Source organism: Phalacrocorax aristotelis, chromosome 2 (assembly GCF_949628215.1).
Source record: "Phalacrocorax aristotelis chromosome 2, bGulAri2.1, whole genome shotgun sequence".
In the NCBI taxonomy this organism is placed as follows: domain Eukaryota; kingdom Metazoa; phylum Chordata; class Aves; order Suliformes; family Phalacrocoracidae; genus Phalacrocorax; species Phalacrocorax aristotelis.
Genome location: NC_134277.1, coordinates 40,473,608 through 40,493,724, shown reverse-complemented (window position 1 = coordinate 40,493,724; position 20,117 = coordinate 40,473,608). Strand labels below are relative to the sequence as shown.

The window sequence follows — 20,117 nt, the reverse complement described above, 5'->3', positions numbered from 1 at the left end:
ATTCCGTATACACCAACCCCTATCCCCTTGACGCATCTCTGGAGAGCCAGAGATGTCAGGCTGATTGCTTTGCACATCTCTGCAAATGAATGTTGGGGACATGAATCCCAACACAAGTTCACAAGTTACATTCACAAAATGAGCCCCCTACAGAAATGCAGAGAATATGGTGGAAGCAAAAGACCTTTCCCTCAGTCATGCAAGGTAAAACCACAGCAGGTATTATCTTGCTGGTCTGTGCACTACCCAGACTTCTTAGGTGTCAGAATGTTGTAAGTCCCTTACCTATAGCAGAACAAAAAGAAACAAGCTTTAAAACAAAGAAAAGTGTTTATTAATTTTTTTCCCCCCAGATTTTAGATTTGGAAAGATGTGGCAAAGAAACCCTGAAGTTAAGGGAAAACAAGACAAGGGAAGTCATGGCTATATAATTAACATTCTTACTATTACAGTCGCAACAGTTGATAGACCGAGGGCAGGCTCCTCGTAATAAGGTGAAGTATATAGGACACGACAGAGAAGGGTTTGAGTGGACAGTAATACAAGCGTTACAGAGTAAAAAGGTGAGTTATATTCCCATTAGCGTGCGACCTGCTGACACGGTTTTAAACAGCACTACTCTTACTTAAAATGAGTGTTTAAACATGGTAATTGGCCTGGATTGTAGCATAGCTCATTTTGCTAACATTAATGATCAGGATTGCAGGAAGAAAAACCATGAAAAACGTAAACGAAGTGCAAGCCAATATGGGAATACCTCCGTGGTTTGTGGACAGACTGCTCCATTTATTGCAAAGGCATTAACCGTGACATCCTCTCGTGGTGTTTGAAGGGGTAACAAGATTACCTTTAGCTATATCACAGTTAAGAAAGTGTGCAAGAACAAGCTGATTATCAGAATCAGCACAAATATTTATTTTTCCAGACTGAAAACAGTTGAAAGCAATAGGAACAAGTATCTTGTGCCAAAAAAATAGGAATAATATCACTCCAGCATGGGATACATCAGCCAGCTCTCAAATTTGAGCCCAAACATTACTGACAATTCTAAAAGAAAAAGTTCATAGCATGTTTTTTAAAAATTCAAATGCTTCTGCAATTACTGTTTGCATCCAAATCACAAAGACGACGTATCAGAACGCGAAGGGAAAGGTCTGGCAGTCCTGCTGAGCAAGATGAAAACACAACAAGAGCTAGAAGACTCACAAAAACAAACAGTCCCTCCCAACCCTGGTTTTTAGTGGGTGATTTTTTTCCGCATTTCCCCAAACAAGAAATGAGGAAGAGTGTTCCTGTATTGAAGAAATTAGCCCTACAGGATTTGAGAGATTCTTCTCAATACTGATTATTAGAATATTGTTTATTCCTACTTGCTAAGGGTGTCCTTTCAAACTCACTTAAGTCAAAGGCACATTAAGGCCAACTTCCCCCCATTTTCTGAGGCAGCTGTGGAGGCCTGTAGGTCTCCTGTGGTGGCAGGAGATGAGCCGCTCCCCAGTGGTGCCTACACCCATTATGTGGCTGCAGGAGTGAGCAGAGTCCCAGGAGGTTGCACAGACATCACCATCCTGGTACAGGGGCCACAGAGATCCACATCCCGAATGCCCGTGTTGCCGAGCTCTGGACTAGCTGGGGCAGACAGACAGCAGCTCGTCACCGTTATCTGCAGAAAAGAGACGGAGGGAGATGCCTGAGCGGTTCCTGGGGCGAGACCTGAGAGAGGAGCAGGGGCTGGGGCTCTGGAGGCAGACAGAGGCACAGGTGTCCGCAGCCGGAGCGCCGGAGGGAGGGTCACCTCGCCAGCATGAGCCCAGATGGTGCTGCACATGGCTCTCCCCTTGCCGGAGCTGTGTCCACTGAGGCAGCACCTAAGGTCATGGCAAGGCTTGGCAGAGACCTTACAGAGCTCACTCTCCCCCTGCAGTCGCTTGGATTTGGAAGGCCGGTGGGTTTGCAAACGACAAGCTGCTCTCCCCCGATCTGGGGAGGGCTACCTGGTGACCTTCCAGAAGACAGTGCCCACCAGCCTTTGCTCTGGGATGGGCGACTTGCTTGCTCCAGGCAAAAAAAAAAAAACGAAAAGAAAGAAAAAGAAAAGCAAAACACAGTGGTGCTCCTCCACCTATCCCAAAATTACAGGCACAGGGTCGGTCGTTCCTTGCCTTGGGAGGCCACCGTAGCATCATTTGGCTTGTGATACGTACACAGAGCAGCTGAGAAATGTCAGACCTGGGGTCAAGGCGGCAGCTTTCACCAGCCAGGTGCTGCACACCAGGCACGGGGTTAATGTCAGTGCTTGTCAGGGAGACTTGGATGGTAGATATGATGCCTTGTTGACCTGTTTTGATGCTCCCAACAGAACTAGCGCATTCTACCTCATGCTTGAACTTTATGTTCTTCCTCCCTGCCTTCCCCAGCTGTGTGAGTTGCCTGCAACACGTGTGCCTTAGATCATATTGGTGGGCAGGGCCCCTGGTGCTGGGCCACATGTGGGACCAAGTGTTAGACAAGCTTTGCCAGGGATACCACAGCAGCTGTGGGAGTGGGGACAAGTCCAACAGCATGTCACACAGTATGCCCCAGGGATGAGATTGGGACATTCCACGGATACCGTAAGGATACCTCTGTCATGAGGATATGACAGGAGTTCAGAGGAGATGATCCTGTCTGGGCCCCCCAGAGTTAAGGAAGCCTTGAGAGTGATATAAAGTGGCAGGATAGTCAAACTCTGGCCCAGGACCACAAACTCCAGGAGTCTTGTGACTTATACATAGTTTTTTGTGTTTTTTTTAACAAGTTCTGAGAGCATGAAAACATGACCCAAACGTAATGAATACAGTTACAACTATACATTACTCAGCCTGAAGCAAGAGAGAGGGTGGACTGCACTATGCACCTCAGTAAAGTATTAATATAATAGGAGGTGTACCAGCTCAGCTAATAAAACATTCCTCATTCTCACCCTTGAATTTAATTTGCTGTTGAGGCACATGCCAAAGGTCGAGCATTTCAGCTCATTTAAGGAGTTATGACCCAGCACCGTACCAGGGCTACCATATTCCACAAGGCTGAACACAGCTGTTAATCACAGCTTCCCAGCAGATCCAGACAGGGAATACCATAAAATTGTTTATTAAATAGTGCATCTCCATTGAATAAAGACAAAAGCTCAATTTGAAATATTTGAAAGTAACTTTTAAATGAAAAGGTGTGAATTCTTATTATATGTTTCCACAAAAGCCTTTGCTGCTGCTATTACTGGGTACCTTCCCGGGATAAATGTGTGGTTTACAGCATCTACATTACAATGTATAACTTTTAGCACTCACACTTTATGCTGTAACACATGCACAGAAACTTTTTTTTTTTTCCGTCTTGATCTTCTTTTGGATATGATTTCTTAAGGCTTGTCTACACGGGGGAAGTTAAGCAGCATAGCAATTCTGGGATAACTACTCTGTGATAGCTCCCTGTGGACACTTCATTGCAATAAAAAAAGAGACTTTATTCGGGAATAATTACTCTGCATTGTGAGTGGAATAATTATTCTAGAATAAAAATCAGCCTAATTCCAAGATAAAGTATATACACCCATGCCAGAGTTTTTGTCTGTTTGCGTGAGTTTTGGGATTTTTACCCCAGAAAATGAATACCGTAGGAGAATAGCTGGAACTTTTTTTTTACCCATTGGAATAGCTATGTTAGGCCATTTTTCCTTATAGATAAAGTTATGGTTTCAAGTTAAATAAAATGTCACCTGGGTTCTTGTTAGTTTGAAGTGCAGTTTTTCTCAGTCCAAAACATTTGTTTCGGCAGCCAGCAGCAGGCTGATGGGCCCTTCCTTGGCATGGCTTTTCCATTCCTTGGTAACAGGGGACTTGCCCTCCTCAACATACTCTTCAGATAGGATATCTGTAGCTGGAAGCCAAAGTGTTACGGATTTTATTTTGTGGGATCATGATGGGAAATGTCTTCTTTTTTGTACATCTCTAGCAGAAGAGAACAATTGTCTCTGCCCCATAAATCCAAAGAGTCAAATCATGACTGGCAAACTCTTATCTAATAGTGTTTTGTCTCTTTCCCTGAATGCAACTGGCTATTTATTTTAAGCAGTTAGGTAATAGATAAAGATCAGAGAAGACCATGATGGTTTGCCTGTTAAGCAAAGCTGAAATAGCTCTCCACCTGGCCAAGAAACAGGCCAACCACAAGCATCTCTCCTGGTCTTTTATTGCTGATCTTCCTCCAAGTTCACTCAAGCATCCCTTACCTCCTGTATTTATGACCTCTCCTGCCTTTGTATTTTAACTGGCTCTGTTCTCAGGCTGTGGGTGGAGTGACATGTGTAAAACCACCTGCCCATGATGCTGTGTTTCCATTCAGCTTCAGGAAAAAAGGTTTATTCAGTAATTAAAAACTCTTTTTTGCCTTTAGATGTCTCCAAGCGTTTCTAGCAGAAACATAAGTCATGCAAACAAATCCATTCCTCATTCGTCTTGCTGGCCCGCCTTTCCCGTTTAGAGACATGTAATTCTGTTTAAAGGTGATCTTCAGGGTCCTTAGTCCTTTCATAATATGGCCTTTCATTTCCCTCCTTACCCTTTAGCATTTTCAAGATCTGCCAGCAAAGGCTGTTTCAGATACAGAATGTGTTCATGATACTAATACTATTTAATGCATAGTCCAGTGGAGATATTTAAAGCATCACATGAACCATAAGGAGTTAAATTCAACTGGCTTCAATATGAATCAGCTTTATGTGCAGATAAATTGCCAGGCAAAGAGTAAACTGCAAATGTTGTTCCTGATTCTGTGTACACCAGCATTTTGGTAATTTTTAAACATTCTATATTATCTTTTAAACAACAGATGGTGTTAATAAAATTATAAACCACACCCCATAAAATGCCAAACAGCAATAGCATTTACCATGGAAATAATACAAGGTATAATATTTCCGCATTTATGAAAAGCTGAGCATGAAAAACATTCACGTTGCAAAAGATAAGACCCAAAATATTCCTTTTCATTTCTTGTTAATGCAGCTTCAGCATTTTAATTAGTATCAATTACTGCGAATGGAGTTTTGGATGTGTTTTAACTTGTTCAAAGTTTCAAAAAAGAAAGTTTTTATTTGTTTTGTATTAGTCTCTCTCACTGCAAGTTCAGATGTGCAATGCAGAAAAAAAGGATCTGCTTTAAGAAATGGAGTTTGCTTTGAATCATTTAAAATGAAAGAGATGGGTGACATGTTAAGTTTTCTGTGAGCTCTGAGTATTAAATTACTTAATAAAGAAAAGTTAAATTTGGCAATGCTGGGTAAGTAATCAGAAAATAATGAAAATACTCTTAAATAGGTGACAAGACAAAGCTCTATCAAGGGCCAACTCTTTTTCCAGGAAAACTCACATTAACTTTGATTGAAGTGAGACCTTTTGGTACTTCCGCAGATGGAAAAGAATACAGACTAGTTAATGCAGTGATCTTTATTCTACTGACATTTTGCAGAAGTTTATAAACTAGATGGAAACAGACCAGTTTTCCCTTTCAGACTAAACTTGTAGTCTGAATACCACTCCATGGGAAGACTACAGTGTTTTTTTGGCTACCCTATGGAGACATATGGACAAAACAAGTGTCTTCTATACACGCAGGAGAATGCCACCAAGTCTGTCATCACTTGGGTCATTGGGCACTTCCTCTGCCTATTTTGAGCCCAGTCTGCTGCCTTATTATGTTATAGTGGAGGGAGAATCTGTTTCTTCTCACCTCCATCTATCTTTTTTATATTCACAGCCCTCTTCCCCCCAAGAAGCCCAACAATCATGGCAGCTCACCTACTTATCTTAAAGAAATGAAAGCAAAGTGTGTTTGTTCGAGAACAGTGCAAGAAGTCTGGTATTGAGGATCTGAGCGTAGCTAGACTACAGCACAATGAAGTGTGAACCCAGTCAGACTCTACACTTAATTACGGAAAGTAGTAATTATGCAGGATGAAAGCCCCATCTCAGCCAACTGCTGCCAGGTCTACCTGTCTTAAGATGTTCCAGCAAGGTGTGTGGCTAAATCTTCATAGCTCCGCCCTCCTTTTGCAATCTCCTGTGGCATGTGTGCATCTTCATTTTATAGTCTTCAGGGCTAGTCCTCTGAGTGCAGTTTATGAGTCAAGAGACTCAGGCTGGCGTTACTGAGATCAGAATCTAGCCATTTGTATGTCTGAGCACATATTCTTCTTGAAACAAGTTTGTGGTAGGATATTCAGGAATGTTTCGCACTCAGGTTCAGATCTGGTTCCAGCTGGAGTTCCCTTGTAATGTTCCAAATCTCATTAAGTTAATGAGAGGTTTTTTCCAGCAATTTCAACGGGATTCCCTGTTTCTGTGCCCACATCCTCAGCTCAGCCTCGCACATGGGAAGCCAGGGTGAGTGTCAGGAACAAGAGGTCACAGTCCGTCCCTGCCTCTCCCTTTGCAGCAGGACGCTGAACAGGGGTGTCAGGGCATATGTGCCAGAGGCGACCAGTAGCCACTCTCGCCTGCCTCCCTCATGCCTTGGCTTTTGCTGTTCACCAGTTTTTCCTGTGTTCTGGTATGGTCAGAGATTTGGATTTAGGAATTGGAGCTAGGAAAGTTGCACAAGTAAACAAAGGAAAATTAAACAGGAATTATGTGTGTTGCCAAGCTTGGAGGGTGCACACTGACATTACAGTGATGGGAAACGTTGTGGCCCCCACCTATGAGTCAAGTTCAATCAATTAACAAGTGCTCTTTTCCTTTCCAAGTGTATTATCAAATTGACCTGTCGCATCTGGCTGCCTTGATGACCATGCAAAAAAAAAAAAGAGATTGCAGACAGAAGAGATTGCCCTCAGATGAACTGAGGGATGGCTGGAAACCTTGCATAGCTGGTGACAAAGCTGACTTATTTTCATGGAAAGAAGACTGCAGCAATCAGGACAGTCAAACCAGTACCTTTAATGAGAACTAGATTCACCCACACAAACAAGTTGTATGGACTCAGAGATACGTATCTTCTCATATCCAAATCATATACTTCCTATTAGCACTACAATTACTATACAGACTCACTAAGAGAAGACAATCTTCCTAAATATTTGTTTCGTGTTGATAGAATTGCTTACAAAACCTCTGTCTCATTCTGAGAATCTCTTACAAGACTCCCTTGTTCCCAAGTTCATTATAGCTACTTATATTATTACTGTAAATCTTCCTAATGCCTCAAATATTTGGCTCTGAAGAACATTTTTATAATGAGGGTGGGGCAATGCAAAACTTTTCCTCTCCTAATTCATTGCTAAATTGTATTTGCAAGTTCAAATGCCAGAGTGATGAAATCACAATATTATTCATTGGATTTTGTTTGATTATTTGGTAGTGTTGTAGGGAACGTATCTGTAAAACGACATGAAAAGCAAAGCAACAGAGCTTCAGGGGTTTTCCGGAACTTCTCTTCCGCACACATCAATTTTACTGTATGACTGTCCTGAAAGATTTATGCTTTGTGTTTTGAGGGCCAGGTTTTAAATGGCTTCACAGAATAAAAATATTAAAATTTAAATGCAACTTTAAAAATGTGTGTTGGACCTTTGGGCCTTCTGAAGAGGTCAAGTTCAAGACACTTATAAAAAGACCATTCCCAGAGAGACTGCATGGGAAAGCCTATTAACATTACTGCTTTCCCTTTATTTCCCCTTTGATCATAAAATAAGGTTATGGGTGGCAAAAGCTGTAATGGTGGGAAGATCCCAAATAGGATAGTACGATTTAATCTACTGAATATAAAAAAAACAAACCACCAACAACAATATGGTGGGTTACCAAGCAAGACTATGACTACAAAGTGCCTTGCTAAGAAGAAACAAAAACAAAAAAAAGCCCTGTACAAATCCACAATAGGAATTACATTTTTTAAAAAAGGAAGCAGAAAGACCATTTTCATTCTACTTCTTTAATTAAACATAATTTTTTTCACATGACAAAAAACATTAACTACTATTATTTAAAGAGTTCCTAAATCCTGAGTAAAGGTAAACAAGTTCTGCCTCTAGCATAAGAAATAGCAAAGGACAATTATCTGTTAATGCTAGGGACATGCCTCAAAATCTCCATATTCCTTACGGAGAATACTGAAGCCCTCCTTCTCCTACTTCTGCAGGCCTAATAGTGACAGTGACTGATTTAGGGTAATAGGGGGAGAATACACAAGTCTGCCTGAGCACCTCTGGGCTCATTTTCATCCAAACAAACTGGCTTTTGACTTGTATTGTACTGTATTCTAAAAGCTGGGGGCTTTTTCTCAATTTTACTGTATGACCTAAAATTTGGAAGATATACTGTATGAACTGTCTTCCATTCCTGCTAAAGCCATTTTTTACTATGTGGATATCAAAAGGTCCCTAGCACAAAACAGACTCAAGCTCACTGATCTTAAATAGTCCTATATAAATAAAAGCAAAATTTGGCTCTGAACAGCTCTAGCAGAAAACTCTGTTATTGTCATGAATATCTTAAGTGTAATCGTTTTTCTTTTAATTAACATTCTAAAGAGAAGAGGAAGTTGGAAATCCAGATAAATCTGTTATGAGTCAATTAAGAAGCCAGGATTAGCATATGCAATCAAGATGGGTGCAGCAAGATTTCATGGAAGAGTTCATGAGGAAGCAACGAGGATGTATCATTTGTATGGGCAACCTCCTTGGTTTGTGTTGTTCTCAACCTCAGTATTGTTGACTTGACTCACTGCATGAATATTGCCAAGCAGTAGCAAACCACGATTTCATTTTCCTGCTTGCATGGACGCAACTTACCTCAACATGTGGTTTTAAAAAAGACATCGTATGAACTCTGGCAAACAGTAGTGGTCTTTTTCTTCTTTCTGCAGGTATTCTTTTTTATAAAATCTCTTTCTAAACCCCAGCTGTATAAATATCATCAGTAGATACTGCAGACTGTCCTACTCTTCCTTGATGGGACAGATCATATTGAATACCCTTCTGGCACTAGAAATAGGATACTTCACACATAGGTCACCTGAGCAAGTGAAGCCTTTATCAGGGGTGACTGATTAGTGGAAGATATAAAAGGACTTGATGAACTCACACCAGTTACAGTCAAGATGACAATTTATATTCTAAAGCCAATGTCAAATTTACAAGAGAATGTAGCATTTTTTGTGTGTGTAGTAAAACAAAAAAAATACATGAGCTTTATGGGTACAAAGCCTGACACCTTTAACATATTTGAGCTGATTACTAGAGTCAGGTCATCACGGAGGATCTTACAAGTCAGCTATCCATGGTGTATCTTTTCTACAAATAAACTGAAGGCGTGATTCTGCTGAGGTGAAAAGCTAGCATTTTCCCAACTTCACATTTCACAGAAAGAAGAATTCAAGGCTTTTACAACATGATACTCAATGGAAAAAAAGGTAATGTATATCCGTGATCTCAATTGTCCTGAAAGAAGCTGTCCATGGCATTGCAGAACAATACAAATTTATGACAGCTGCTGAAGACAGTCACTATAGAACTCATTTCCAACTTATGGCATGATTTTGCTTAGATCTACAGATCGAGGAGTTTTGATGAAAACTAAACAATCGGTCATACATCTCAAGCCTCAGTTACCACGGTTCATGGGAAGCCATACACCTAATGCCAGTTAAGACGACTATTTGTTTTCTAATGACTAGAACAAGAGTATAGAACATGAAGAAATAAGAAAAACAGAATTTCAGCCACCAAAGATAAAGATGTGTTAGGAGAAGGTCTTGTCTGCTTTTGCCGAACTTCATATTCAGTAGTTACGACAGGCTTTGCACGACACCACTTTTCCTCATATAGACCAAGATTTATATTGATATTAGTTTAACGCAAGATGTTTATTTGCAGTGCAAGATGATCATGTTTAATGCAAGAGGTAACACAAACTTCAAATTCAGAAAATAAAATTACACTACTTTACAAATGACTTTTGTAATTTGAAGCTTCCTGAAACAAAATATAGTACTGGTTTTGGGGGTTTTCTAAAACATGCTGGACAACTGGAACTATTTCAATGAATACAAAAGATGGCATGGCCCTGACATTGCAGTAAATACTGACCACTATAGTCATGGCAAGGATAAGCCCTTATTTTAAGACAGAAACTTCGAAATATCAAAAGAAACACATCTACTGGGCCTTTTTTTCTCTTATTGAATCTTGGTCCATTATATTGCTCAGCGTCATAGTCAATCTAAAAGGAAAAAAAGAGTGAGGAATCCAGCACAACAGAAATGCTCGTCACGGACTACATTTTTAGAGGGTGTAAATACATTAGAATATATCAATGTATATGAACAAATTAGGGTAGAAGGGTGTGTTTCAGAGGCTTTTCAATGTGTGTACACTATTAAAATCTGTCTGAGATCTGTTTGGAGAAAGCAACTATTATATTTCTTATTAAAGAATATGCAATTACAACCTTCTTTACACTTCCTGCTTCCTTCAACAATGAAGACCTGTCTGCAGTGAAGATTATAAAGTCCTGCACTGTTTCGCTAGGTCACCAGACTAAACAGGCCAATCCACTTTCATGGCAATTTATTCCAGATTTTCTCTTTTGGACCAACTTCTTTTATAATAAAGCTGGGCCTAGCTGGAGATTTACAGCATTGTCACTGCAGGAGAGTTAGCCCCTGTAAAATTAAATAGAATGCTGTTTAAACTTGAACACCAAAAACTTTTGTGAGGTCCCTCATATATTATTCTCATGTCTGTTATCTTTAAAACCTTTGTCAGACACTGAAAAATATGATCTTCAGAATTCCCAGTTTTCCACAAAAGTTACCACAGCCATAGCTGGTGCAAACACTTTATGTACTAAACCATTGTTTTAGTTCCTTTTTGTTTATGATATTTGTCTGTCATCAGAAAAACCAGAAAGTCTACAGTCCAGATTTCTCAGGATCATAAATGGTTTGATTAAACTACAGATGTTAATTAAGACCCAAATCTGTATCTTCATGCATAGCCAGAATAACCAGCTTGTTAGCTAGGGAAAGCCCATGATATTTAGAATATTCCATATTGTAGGATGCAGATCATAAGTGGAAGAGTTCCAAGGCAGCTTTGTAACCTCCTCTTCAGTTCTATCAAGCAGGTTTGAGGAAGGAAACATGCATGGGACAGACTGTGCCCATACATCCTATACGTGACAAAAGTAGTTATACCATGGCAGGGGAAATGTGTGCACTGGACTGCTGTCATGTTGTTACCTTTTTTGGAGGAATATATTGTCCCCTGGTTTTAGAAGTTTGCAAGTAGGTAAAATGAAATTATTTTAAAGGAGGAATAAGCATCTTTGAATATCATTACACTTTTCCTAAAAAAAGGTCAAAATTTTAGTATGTATTTTCCTTTTAATGTAGTTAAATTCCATTAAAATGTAATTCTAACCTTATATCCCACAGGAGTCAAACCAATATGAGTGTCTAGCCATGCAAGCCATTACAGCTTCTAATGGGAAACACAGTGAGAATTGTCATTGTAAATAATACGCAGTCCAACAGTTTCCTGTGCTGTCCTTTGTGACACAAAATAAAAATGGACCAGAAACTCTACTGAAAGAACAGTTACCAGCAGATACGAAGTATTGGTGTTAATATGAAACCAACTGTTATGAATAAACAGATACTGATTTATGTGGCTTATGGCCTAATCCTATAAAGGACTCCAGCGCTCCAAAAACTTTGGTCCTCCAACATCTTATTTTTCGGCCCATAGTCCCCTACCAGGTATCCAGAGTCGTGTTTTGAAAGGGCAACTTTCCTGCGGTATACAAGGAGAAACACCTGGGTGGCCTGGAAAACAGCCAGCACAGGATGCCTTGACCTCAACATAAGCTAACTGGAATTCACCAGGGAAAAAATGAGGTTTGTCCCAAATGTAAAATCCTGCCTCCCTCTAAAGCCAGGGCTCTACCTGAGGGGTACCTCTAAAGACAGGGCTCTAGCCAGGGCTGTCTGAGAGATGCCTCCATCCACTCAGTATCTACACCCTGATTCTTTTTATGAAAATAGGTTCCTGTGATCTTTCCTTCAAAACTTATGTTTTATTAAAACATAGCTGGAGGAGAAGCTGGCTTTCCATCTCCCTCTATATAACAACTCTGTGATTAGAGCACTCACGCAATCATGGGATTCACCTCTCCTGCCTTGAAAGGCCCCAATTCACAGCTCCTTTCACCCCGGGGGAGGACTCTGACCATCAGGCTGATGGTTATTTTAGAAAAGGCAGTCTCGACCCTTCTGCTGAAACAGTGCCCTTGAGCACAAACAAATTCAAGATTCCTCAGATCATAATCTAATGTTTAGGTTATTCCCAGGGCTGGGGCACACACCGAGTTTTCTCGGGATTATTTCTGTCTTCACTATGTTAAATTATTGTGGACAATACACTCCTCAAAAAAAAAAAATCAAACCCAAAAAAACCTCCTGGGAGTAAGTACCATCATTACCACTGTGACCCTGCTGCATTTTGTCAAGAAGCCAGTCGTGTCAGGGAGTCTGAGGCATGCTCCAGGCGTGGCCAGGCAGTCAAGCCGACCAGGACACTTGGGTGGAGGAATGTCATTGTCATGGTCCTGGGGTCCAGAGGACTTGGGCATGAGCACTCCTGAAAGGCTGCTCGGGAGTCCCAGGTGGAAGAGGAACTAACTCCAAGGCATGAATCATGAGAGGCAAACGTAGTGCTTTGAGGTTTAGGCAACTGCTTAGCAGAGGTTTTCTGAACCATACCTGTTTGTTCACATGCTTAAATTCCAACCGAGCCCCACATTTCACACCATCCAGACCCTCTTATTGACCAAAACTCAAGTATTGACAGAGCCATCTTTGTGCTCACCGAAATATCTTTTTATTTATGGGAAAAACAGCAGCAGTTGGCGAGGATGGTTAACATTGAAAGCATTGAGTTGTTACCTTCACAGCATAATCCTTGTCATAGCTCAGCTGACAGATTGATTATTCAAAGTATGGCGCACCTATGGTTGGGAATCATATTGCAGGGCTTAGGACTTTACACTGAAACTGCCCTGTCTATAGATAAACCCCGAAGGAAGAATTGTGCTAAGACCTATTTTCACTTCACAATATTCCTGAGGTGAAAATATAGTTTTGCAGAAGTAAAATGTTTATTTTGTCATTGTGACTGATGTCTCCCACTCCATGACAGAAACGTTAGCAGAAGGCCTTACTAACTAGATGTGGTAAACTCCAGACCAAAGACACATTGCTTTCAAACTTCCTTATTCTGGGGATGTTCTGTTTAGGCCTTTAAAAAAATCTACATTTCTAAGAACAAGATGTACTTGTGTCTCTAAACAGCTCAGTGGTGAGGTGTTTATATTACCACCTATAGCAGGAAAAGCCTTTCCACTGGACTTACCAGGAGTACAAGAAAAGAAGGTTTTTTTCTCTTATTTCTTCTGTTTTCGTAAGTCTGTTTACGAAGATCTAGTGGCACACCTTGTAACTCCTAGTTAGGTATTCAGAATAGCAACATGACTGTAAGTTAAATATAATTTGTGAAATATATGCCATATTTGATAAAAAATGCATGTAGTCAGAATCATATGATGATTTAATTTGCATAGATGTAAAACCTGAATTTATTATACACAACCTATATTTGTAAAAGTAGACAGTCACCTGGTTTCTCTTCACTGGTTTAATCTGGCAGTCCCTCACTAGAGGCAACAGAATTTTTAAAAGCAGCCAAGATGAATGAGACACCAAGGAGAAGGAGAGAAGAAGAACAGAGAGTGCGCAGGAAAATGAGTTCACACAAATATTAATACAACTCCTTCAATCCTTTCAAAAACAATAATTTTAGACTGACAGAAGATGGACAGGGCAGTCAGGCAAAAGAGAAGTCAGTTTGATGTCATTGATGCACCTGCAACAAGTTGGTCTTCTCTTCCGTAAATCAGAAGTTTTAAGAGGAAATCTACAGGATGCAGTTTACTCTTTTAGGTAATCAGAAGATCCCCTCTAACAGAGATGTGGAACAGAAACTAGTCATCGTCTTGGAGAGAAGCTGAATGGACTGTTGTACTGTGTAGCATCAGGGCCTGGAAACATGAACCTTCAATGAATGACTGGAGGAAACTTAAGCCAGTCTGGAGACAGACAGATTAATGTGTTGTTATTGACACGATGCCCATTTCAGTGAACAAATTTTCAGGAGAGACATTCAGGTAGTGAGATGGCACCAGCCTAAGCTCAGGAGATTGGTGTCTAACCAACAAAGAGTAGAATAATCAAAAGACTGCAGAAATGCACTGAAAGCAGCAGCCAGATTCAGAAAGTCATCTGAGAGTCTTCCACCAGGCCACCAGCAAGATGAAACATCAGACAAAGTTATGGTACAGCTGATGATGGCCACTTGCATTTAAAATATGCAGAGAAGACCACTCCAGAATGGTTGTATTTGTTCACTGCCATTTTCATCCATGACAGAGAATGCTAATACCAGTTGGAACACAATTACCCAAACCAAGTCTTAACATTTCATCACGCTGCTGAGACAGCTATCTGTGGACCATCCTAGTAAGCAGGTTTTTTTTCTTTTTTTAAATTTTCACAAGTACTGACATATAAATAGATTACAAAACTTAGGCTGCTGGTTTTGTATGTTAAGAGGGAAAAAAAGACTCAAACATTATTTTTTAGTTCCTGATGTGCTTAGCTTAAAGCAAACCATGAAGAAAGCAAGTAACCATAAGAAATGCTAGGTGGCAGGTAGTGTTTTTACCTGCTATAGAATTAGCCATATAGTACAAGCTGGAAATAAACCATACTTGATAAGGTACATATTACTTGGGAACGACCTAAGTATCTGAGCATTACTGAGGGTTCTGTTGATCATCTGTAATTTCAGGCAGAAGATGGCCTTCTCTATCAACCATGGGTCAACATAACTCCCAAGTATGCACACGTTCATGCAGTGTTTCTTCTTAATAATGAACATTTCATTTCAAGCCCCAGCTAACATTGGATAGACAAAAAAACCCCACATGTATTTATTTGTTTCCTGGATCTATGCGGATGCTTTTAACCCCACTCCACTCCTCGCTCTATTTCACTTCCCACCCCTCTATACTCATGTCTAAACATAAAGATATTTACATGTCTGAAAGGAACTGGAAAGCATATATGGTATTTCCCAGACAATCCAATAGCTCTTCTCACACAAAATCCTATTTCCACATCATTGTGTCACAGTAGCACTTCAATAAGGGGCACCTCAGGAAGGGCCTCTGACATAGTTTCAATTAGCAGTCACCGCTTTCACTACCTCACGTGCAAGAGAAATATTTGAACAGAAATACTTTCAGTTAATAAGTGTCCTTCAATTAAATCAGTTATGTCTGTAGTCCTTATAGGATGGGTCATCAATAAGACGGTCTTTGGATAAACGTACTTTTACACATTGTTCAAAGTCCCTAAAACTCCTGGTACTTTTGAAGTCATGTGGATTTCTGGTGTTCCTTGGCAGGCTCTAAATCCACAAATTCATGACTGGATTATTGTCATTCATATGCCACTTTCACTTTTGGCAGGTAATGCTAATGGTATTGGAGAATGATCATTTGAATGAGATCTGCACCCACTTCCCTCAAACCAGGACTGTAAAAAAGCTCAGAATGGAGCTGTCAGCATAAATACATAAAAATATATGTGAACACTTACTCTGTATAGGGTTTTGACTCTACAGTTCCAGCCATCAGGGCTGAGCAGGATAAGCAGGACTTTCTATGGTTCCTGTAGAAGGTTGGGCAAGCAAACATCTGGGGGTGGACTTTGAGGAAGAGGAAATATCTACGTGTCAATAATAGGAAAGTTATATTGTACACCTGCTTTTTAGGCATGCCATCTGCGCTCAGTCATACCATAATGTAGCTTTGATGGCATGCCACAGCTAAAGGGCAGGCAATATACATCTTGCTTCAGTGACATGAATGACACAACTTGGGAAAACTCACTGCTTAATGACAGAAATCATAACTCTGAAGCACAGTATATGGTTGTCCCGATTGGTTTTAAATTTTTAGACCCACGCTATGTATTTTGATACTGAAAGCACTGAAGGAGCGTTACAGTGAAAACCGATGCACACTAGGTAAGCAATAGCACCTTATCTATACTAATGCCGGACTTCTTATTATATGTTGTTGGCCTGTAACTACACCGTAACATCCACTGCATATTGTTTACAGTAACCTAATAACGAGCAATTCTGTTCCCATTACTCCTCATGATCTCATATTAAATGTTTCTTGTTTCCAAAGTAAACTGCCCTATGTAGTTGAAAGATATCACCACGCTTTTTAAAGAGTTGGATAAATCTTGTGTTTAGAAAACAAAATGGGATCTAAAAAAAAAGGGTGTGTATTTTGAATAACATACAAAATTGATGCAAAATAAGGTTTATATTAATTTTTTTTAAAAGAAGCATTTTCCATAGTGCACTTGAGGATCTTTAAGAGGGAGCTTGGTCTAAATTCAGTTCCACTCCTGGATCTACTCTTAAATCCGTGTGTGGCCTCAGGCAGATGTGTTAATTTTCCTGTTTTTAGTTTCCCTGCCTTTAAAGTGGGGATAACGTGACTAACCAAAATAGCTTAGCTGCAATTTATAAGAATGAGTAACCTGATTATTAGATTTCTGAGACATGAAACATGATTATCATTAGGATTCAGTCAGAAGAGTGATACAAATAAAGGAGATAGAGAGGTCTTTGACAATAGAAGGGTGCTGGTCAGTCAGTCTGAGTAGCTGTGTGAGGAGGCAGCTCTAGGGAGTGGGGAGTTCGACTTGTGAAAGTGAGAATGCCCCCTTTGTACTGACTTTCTGTTTATTACCCCGTGGTACCTAAAGAGCATAAAAAGCTAAGTCTTCTCTGAGACAGGAATAGGTCCAAAGCACTACAACAAATCAGCTGCAGGCAAATAAATTTTTATTTGTGTAATAGAGCTAGATGTTATTTTCTAGTGAAAATGTCAGAACTGATTAAAGACACAGCATTTCTGTTTAAAATAAGAGAGTAGTGGAGGATACATTTTAAAGGGAGAAAAAGTCAGAGGCCTGATAATACAGAGATAATGGGGTAAATTAATTTCTGGTGTTGCTGCAGTAATTTGGTACTCGACATATTGGGTCCAAATTTATACCACTGCACATAGTATAAATAGGAGTGCCTTTTAATAACTATGACAAAAATACTCTCCCCGCTGGCAAGGTCAATATTATTAATTGTTATTCCTATTATTAACCTTTGGGCTTGTGTATCCTCCATGGATTAATGATTACTCAATAACTGTGCTACAAGGTTACACTTTCTTATAGCAATTAATAGAAGGACGTACCACTGGTTAACTAGGAAAAGCACTGACATATCAACTGCATGGTCTTGGTCTTGTTTCCGAGACACACAAAGCTGCCTACAGGAATTGTACCTGTCAATTCCCAGAGCTGAAAGAAGAAATCTCTCTCAAAGTCAAAGCAAACAAAAATCGGAGACTGGGCTGACATCCAGGGTCCCCTCTCTTCTCAGCCTCCTAGGGAACAAGAAAGAGCCTCAGCTTTCAGGGAAACCTGCACTCATTGCCAGGTTCACTCTCCAGGAACTCCACTTCCAAATCCTGCATCAGCGAAGATGGGAAAGAAGGTCTTAAAAACAAAAGAGAGAACAACTCCCTCCCCAAGGAGAAGTTACCCGAATAAAGGCAGTTCTCAAACTGCGTTTTCGAGGAGCACATGGTGCCAGGTGAAAAACACCAGGCGGGAGAACCGAGGGTGATGCGCGGCGGGACCTGGCCCGGCTCCCGGCTCCGGGCCCCGACGGGGCAGCGGGGATGCCGGGCGGCGGCGGCGGGCGGGCGGGCCGGGAGGGACCCGGGGGGCACCGCCCCCCCCCTCCCCGGCCATCCCCGTCCCGCGTGGGCCGCCAGCGCGGCCGCGGAGCCGCTGCCTCGGCTGCCTTAAATCGCTGGTGGCCGTGGGTAGTGCCTGCCTGAAAGGGGCCGCCGCTGGGGCGCGGGGAGTAGCGGCGGGGGGCGAGCGCAGGGGGCAGGTGTGGGAATAAAGGAACGGGGGAAGGATGGAGGGAAGGGGGAAAGAGGGGAGGGGACCTGGGGCGCGGTGCCCGGGGAATGCAACACGGGGGCGGAGGGGATTCAGGCTCCTCTCGCAGGGGGGTGGGCAGGGATGGACACACACCCACCCCTGGCACTTCCACCAAGTCAGCCCCACGGCCACGCGGGCCGGGAGCGGGGGGAGACGCCGCACACACACAGACACACACACAGACACACGCAGCCGCCGCGCTCCAGCCGCCACTCGGTGTGTGTCCGTGCCCCCCCCCCCCCCCGCAGCCCCCCGCCGCTGCGCAGGCAGGCGGCAGCAGGCGCGGAGCCCCCCCGGCCGCAGCCGGCCTCCCGCCGCCCCGACGGCACCGCCGCCCCCTCCCCGGGGGCAGCCCGCACCTCCCCGCCCAAGGGGACCGTATGAGGGAGGCAGCGGGCGGGGGGGCGGGGGGGCACAGGCACACGCGCGCACACACACACACACACACACACACACGCACACACAGACAGACACAGACAGAGACAGACAGAGGCAGGGCTGCCCCACGCCGGTACCTTGCTGCCCTGGTGTTTTCCGTCCGGGCTCCTCCTTGCTGAGGCAGCTCGGGAGCGGAGCCGAGCGGGCGGGGGTGTGTGTGTGTGCGTGTGTGTGTGTGTGCGTGCGTGCATGCGTGTCTCTGTGTGTGTGTATCTGTGTGTCTGTGTGTGTGTCTCTGTGTGTGTGTGTGCGAGAGCGAGCGAGCGAGAGCGAGAGAGACTCTCCCCCTTCCCCCTCCCCCTCCTCCTCCTCGCTCTCCTTCCTTTAAACGCCCACTCCTGATGGGTGAAAAGACAACTTGAACTTCAGTGCAATTAACTTCGCCGGCGCCTCGGAAGCCGGAGGTGTCGCCGGCCTCGCCCGCCGCGCTCCCATGAGTGAGTCGGTCCCGCTCCTTCGGCGTCGCTCCTCGGGGACGGGGGGGACGGGGCCTTGCCGGGGGCACCCGCCGCGCTCATCTGCCGAGGCCGGCGGTGCCGACCCGGGAGGGCGGGCGGGGGGAGACACGGGGCGGGGGGGGGGGGGGGGGCCGCGCTCGGCGCTGCCGCTGCCGGAGCCTCCCGGCCGGCGCGGACTCACACCTGCCGCCGCGCCGCTGGCGGCCGCCGGCCCCGCTTCGCTCCCCGGCCCGCCGCCGCCTCACCCGCCACCGACACGGGGGGAGCGGCGGGGGGCGAGGGGGGGAGGAGGAAAAAAAAAAAAAAAAGCTAAAAGTTTGGCAAACTTCTTCCTCGGCCCCGCGCGCCTGCCGGCAGCGGCGGGCGCGGGGCGGCGGCACCCCCGACGGCGGGGGGCGCGGGGCGAGGCGGCGGGTGGGAGCCGGCGTGGGGGCGCAGGAGGGGGGGCGGGGGGTCGCGGGGTGGCGCTTCCGCGGGGCGCGGGGGTTGCGCGGCCGGGCGGCGGCGGCGGCTCGCCCCACCGGGGGCGCCCCCGTGGCCGTGGGTGGCACGTCCGTCTCCCCCCCCCCACCCCCGGCCGCCCGCGGCACGACCCGGCGCTGCCGCTGTCACGGGGAACAGTGCCAGGAACTCGCCTCTGTGCTCCAGGATTTTATTTTTGGGGTTTTTCCGCTCCGTCTCCAAACCCGCCACGCGAGGTTTTGCTCAAAGCGTCGTCCTTTTGTCGCCGTCTCCGCCGGCTGCCCGGGGGAGCGCTCCCGACAGGCACCTGCCCGGTCCGGAGTTTCCCCCTGCCAGTCTCCAGCCTTCTCTGACTGCGAGAGAAACTTCGCTAAAATGCAAGTTTGGTGAAATACTTTGCACCAGCTCCTAAGCTGAAATGAGTTTAAACTGGCGAAGGCTCTCCGCTGGTTTCAGTCAGTCCAACTGAGCGCAGCGCTCCTGTGAAAATAATTCAGAAATTCAGATGCAGAGAGTCCAGGGCGTATGGTCTGGCAGTGCCCTTTCATTCTGGTCCGTGCTACCTCGGTG

General features: G+C 43.8%; 1 protein-coding gene and 1 long non-coding RNA gene across 3 annotated transcripts in view; one reads left to right on the top strand and one right to left on the bottom strand.

The window, feature by feature from the left end:
• Positions 1-12,896: 12,896 nt before the first annotated feature.
• On the bottom strand, positions 12,897-18,787 carry LOC142052709 (uncharacterized). The gene is made up of 4 exons (XR_012658950.1): positions 18,705-18,787; positions 17,520-17,621; positions 15,754-15,862; positions 12,897-14,132 (listed from the first exon to the last, which is right to left on the bottom strand). It is a non-coding gene; the product is annotated as an uncharacterized LOC142052709 (long non-coding RNA).
• SATB1 (SATB homeobox 1) overlaps positions 18,654-20,117 on the top strand; it is a 93,896-nt gene continuing 92,432 nt past the window's right edge. The window contains exon 1 of one of the 2 annotated variants that reach the window (XM_075083202.1): positions 18,654-19,064. The gene's annotated coding sequence lies outside the window, so the exon portion shown is untranslated. The remainder of the gene's footprint in view (positions 19,065-20,117) is intronic. The other variant, XM_075083200.1, reaches the window with a different exon arrangement.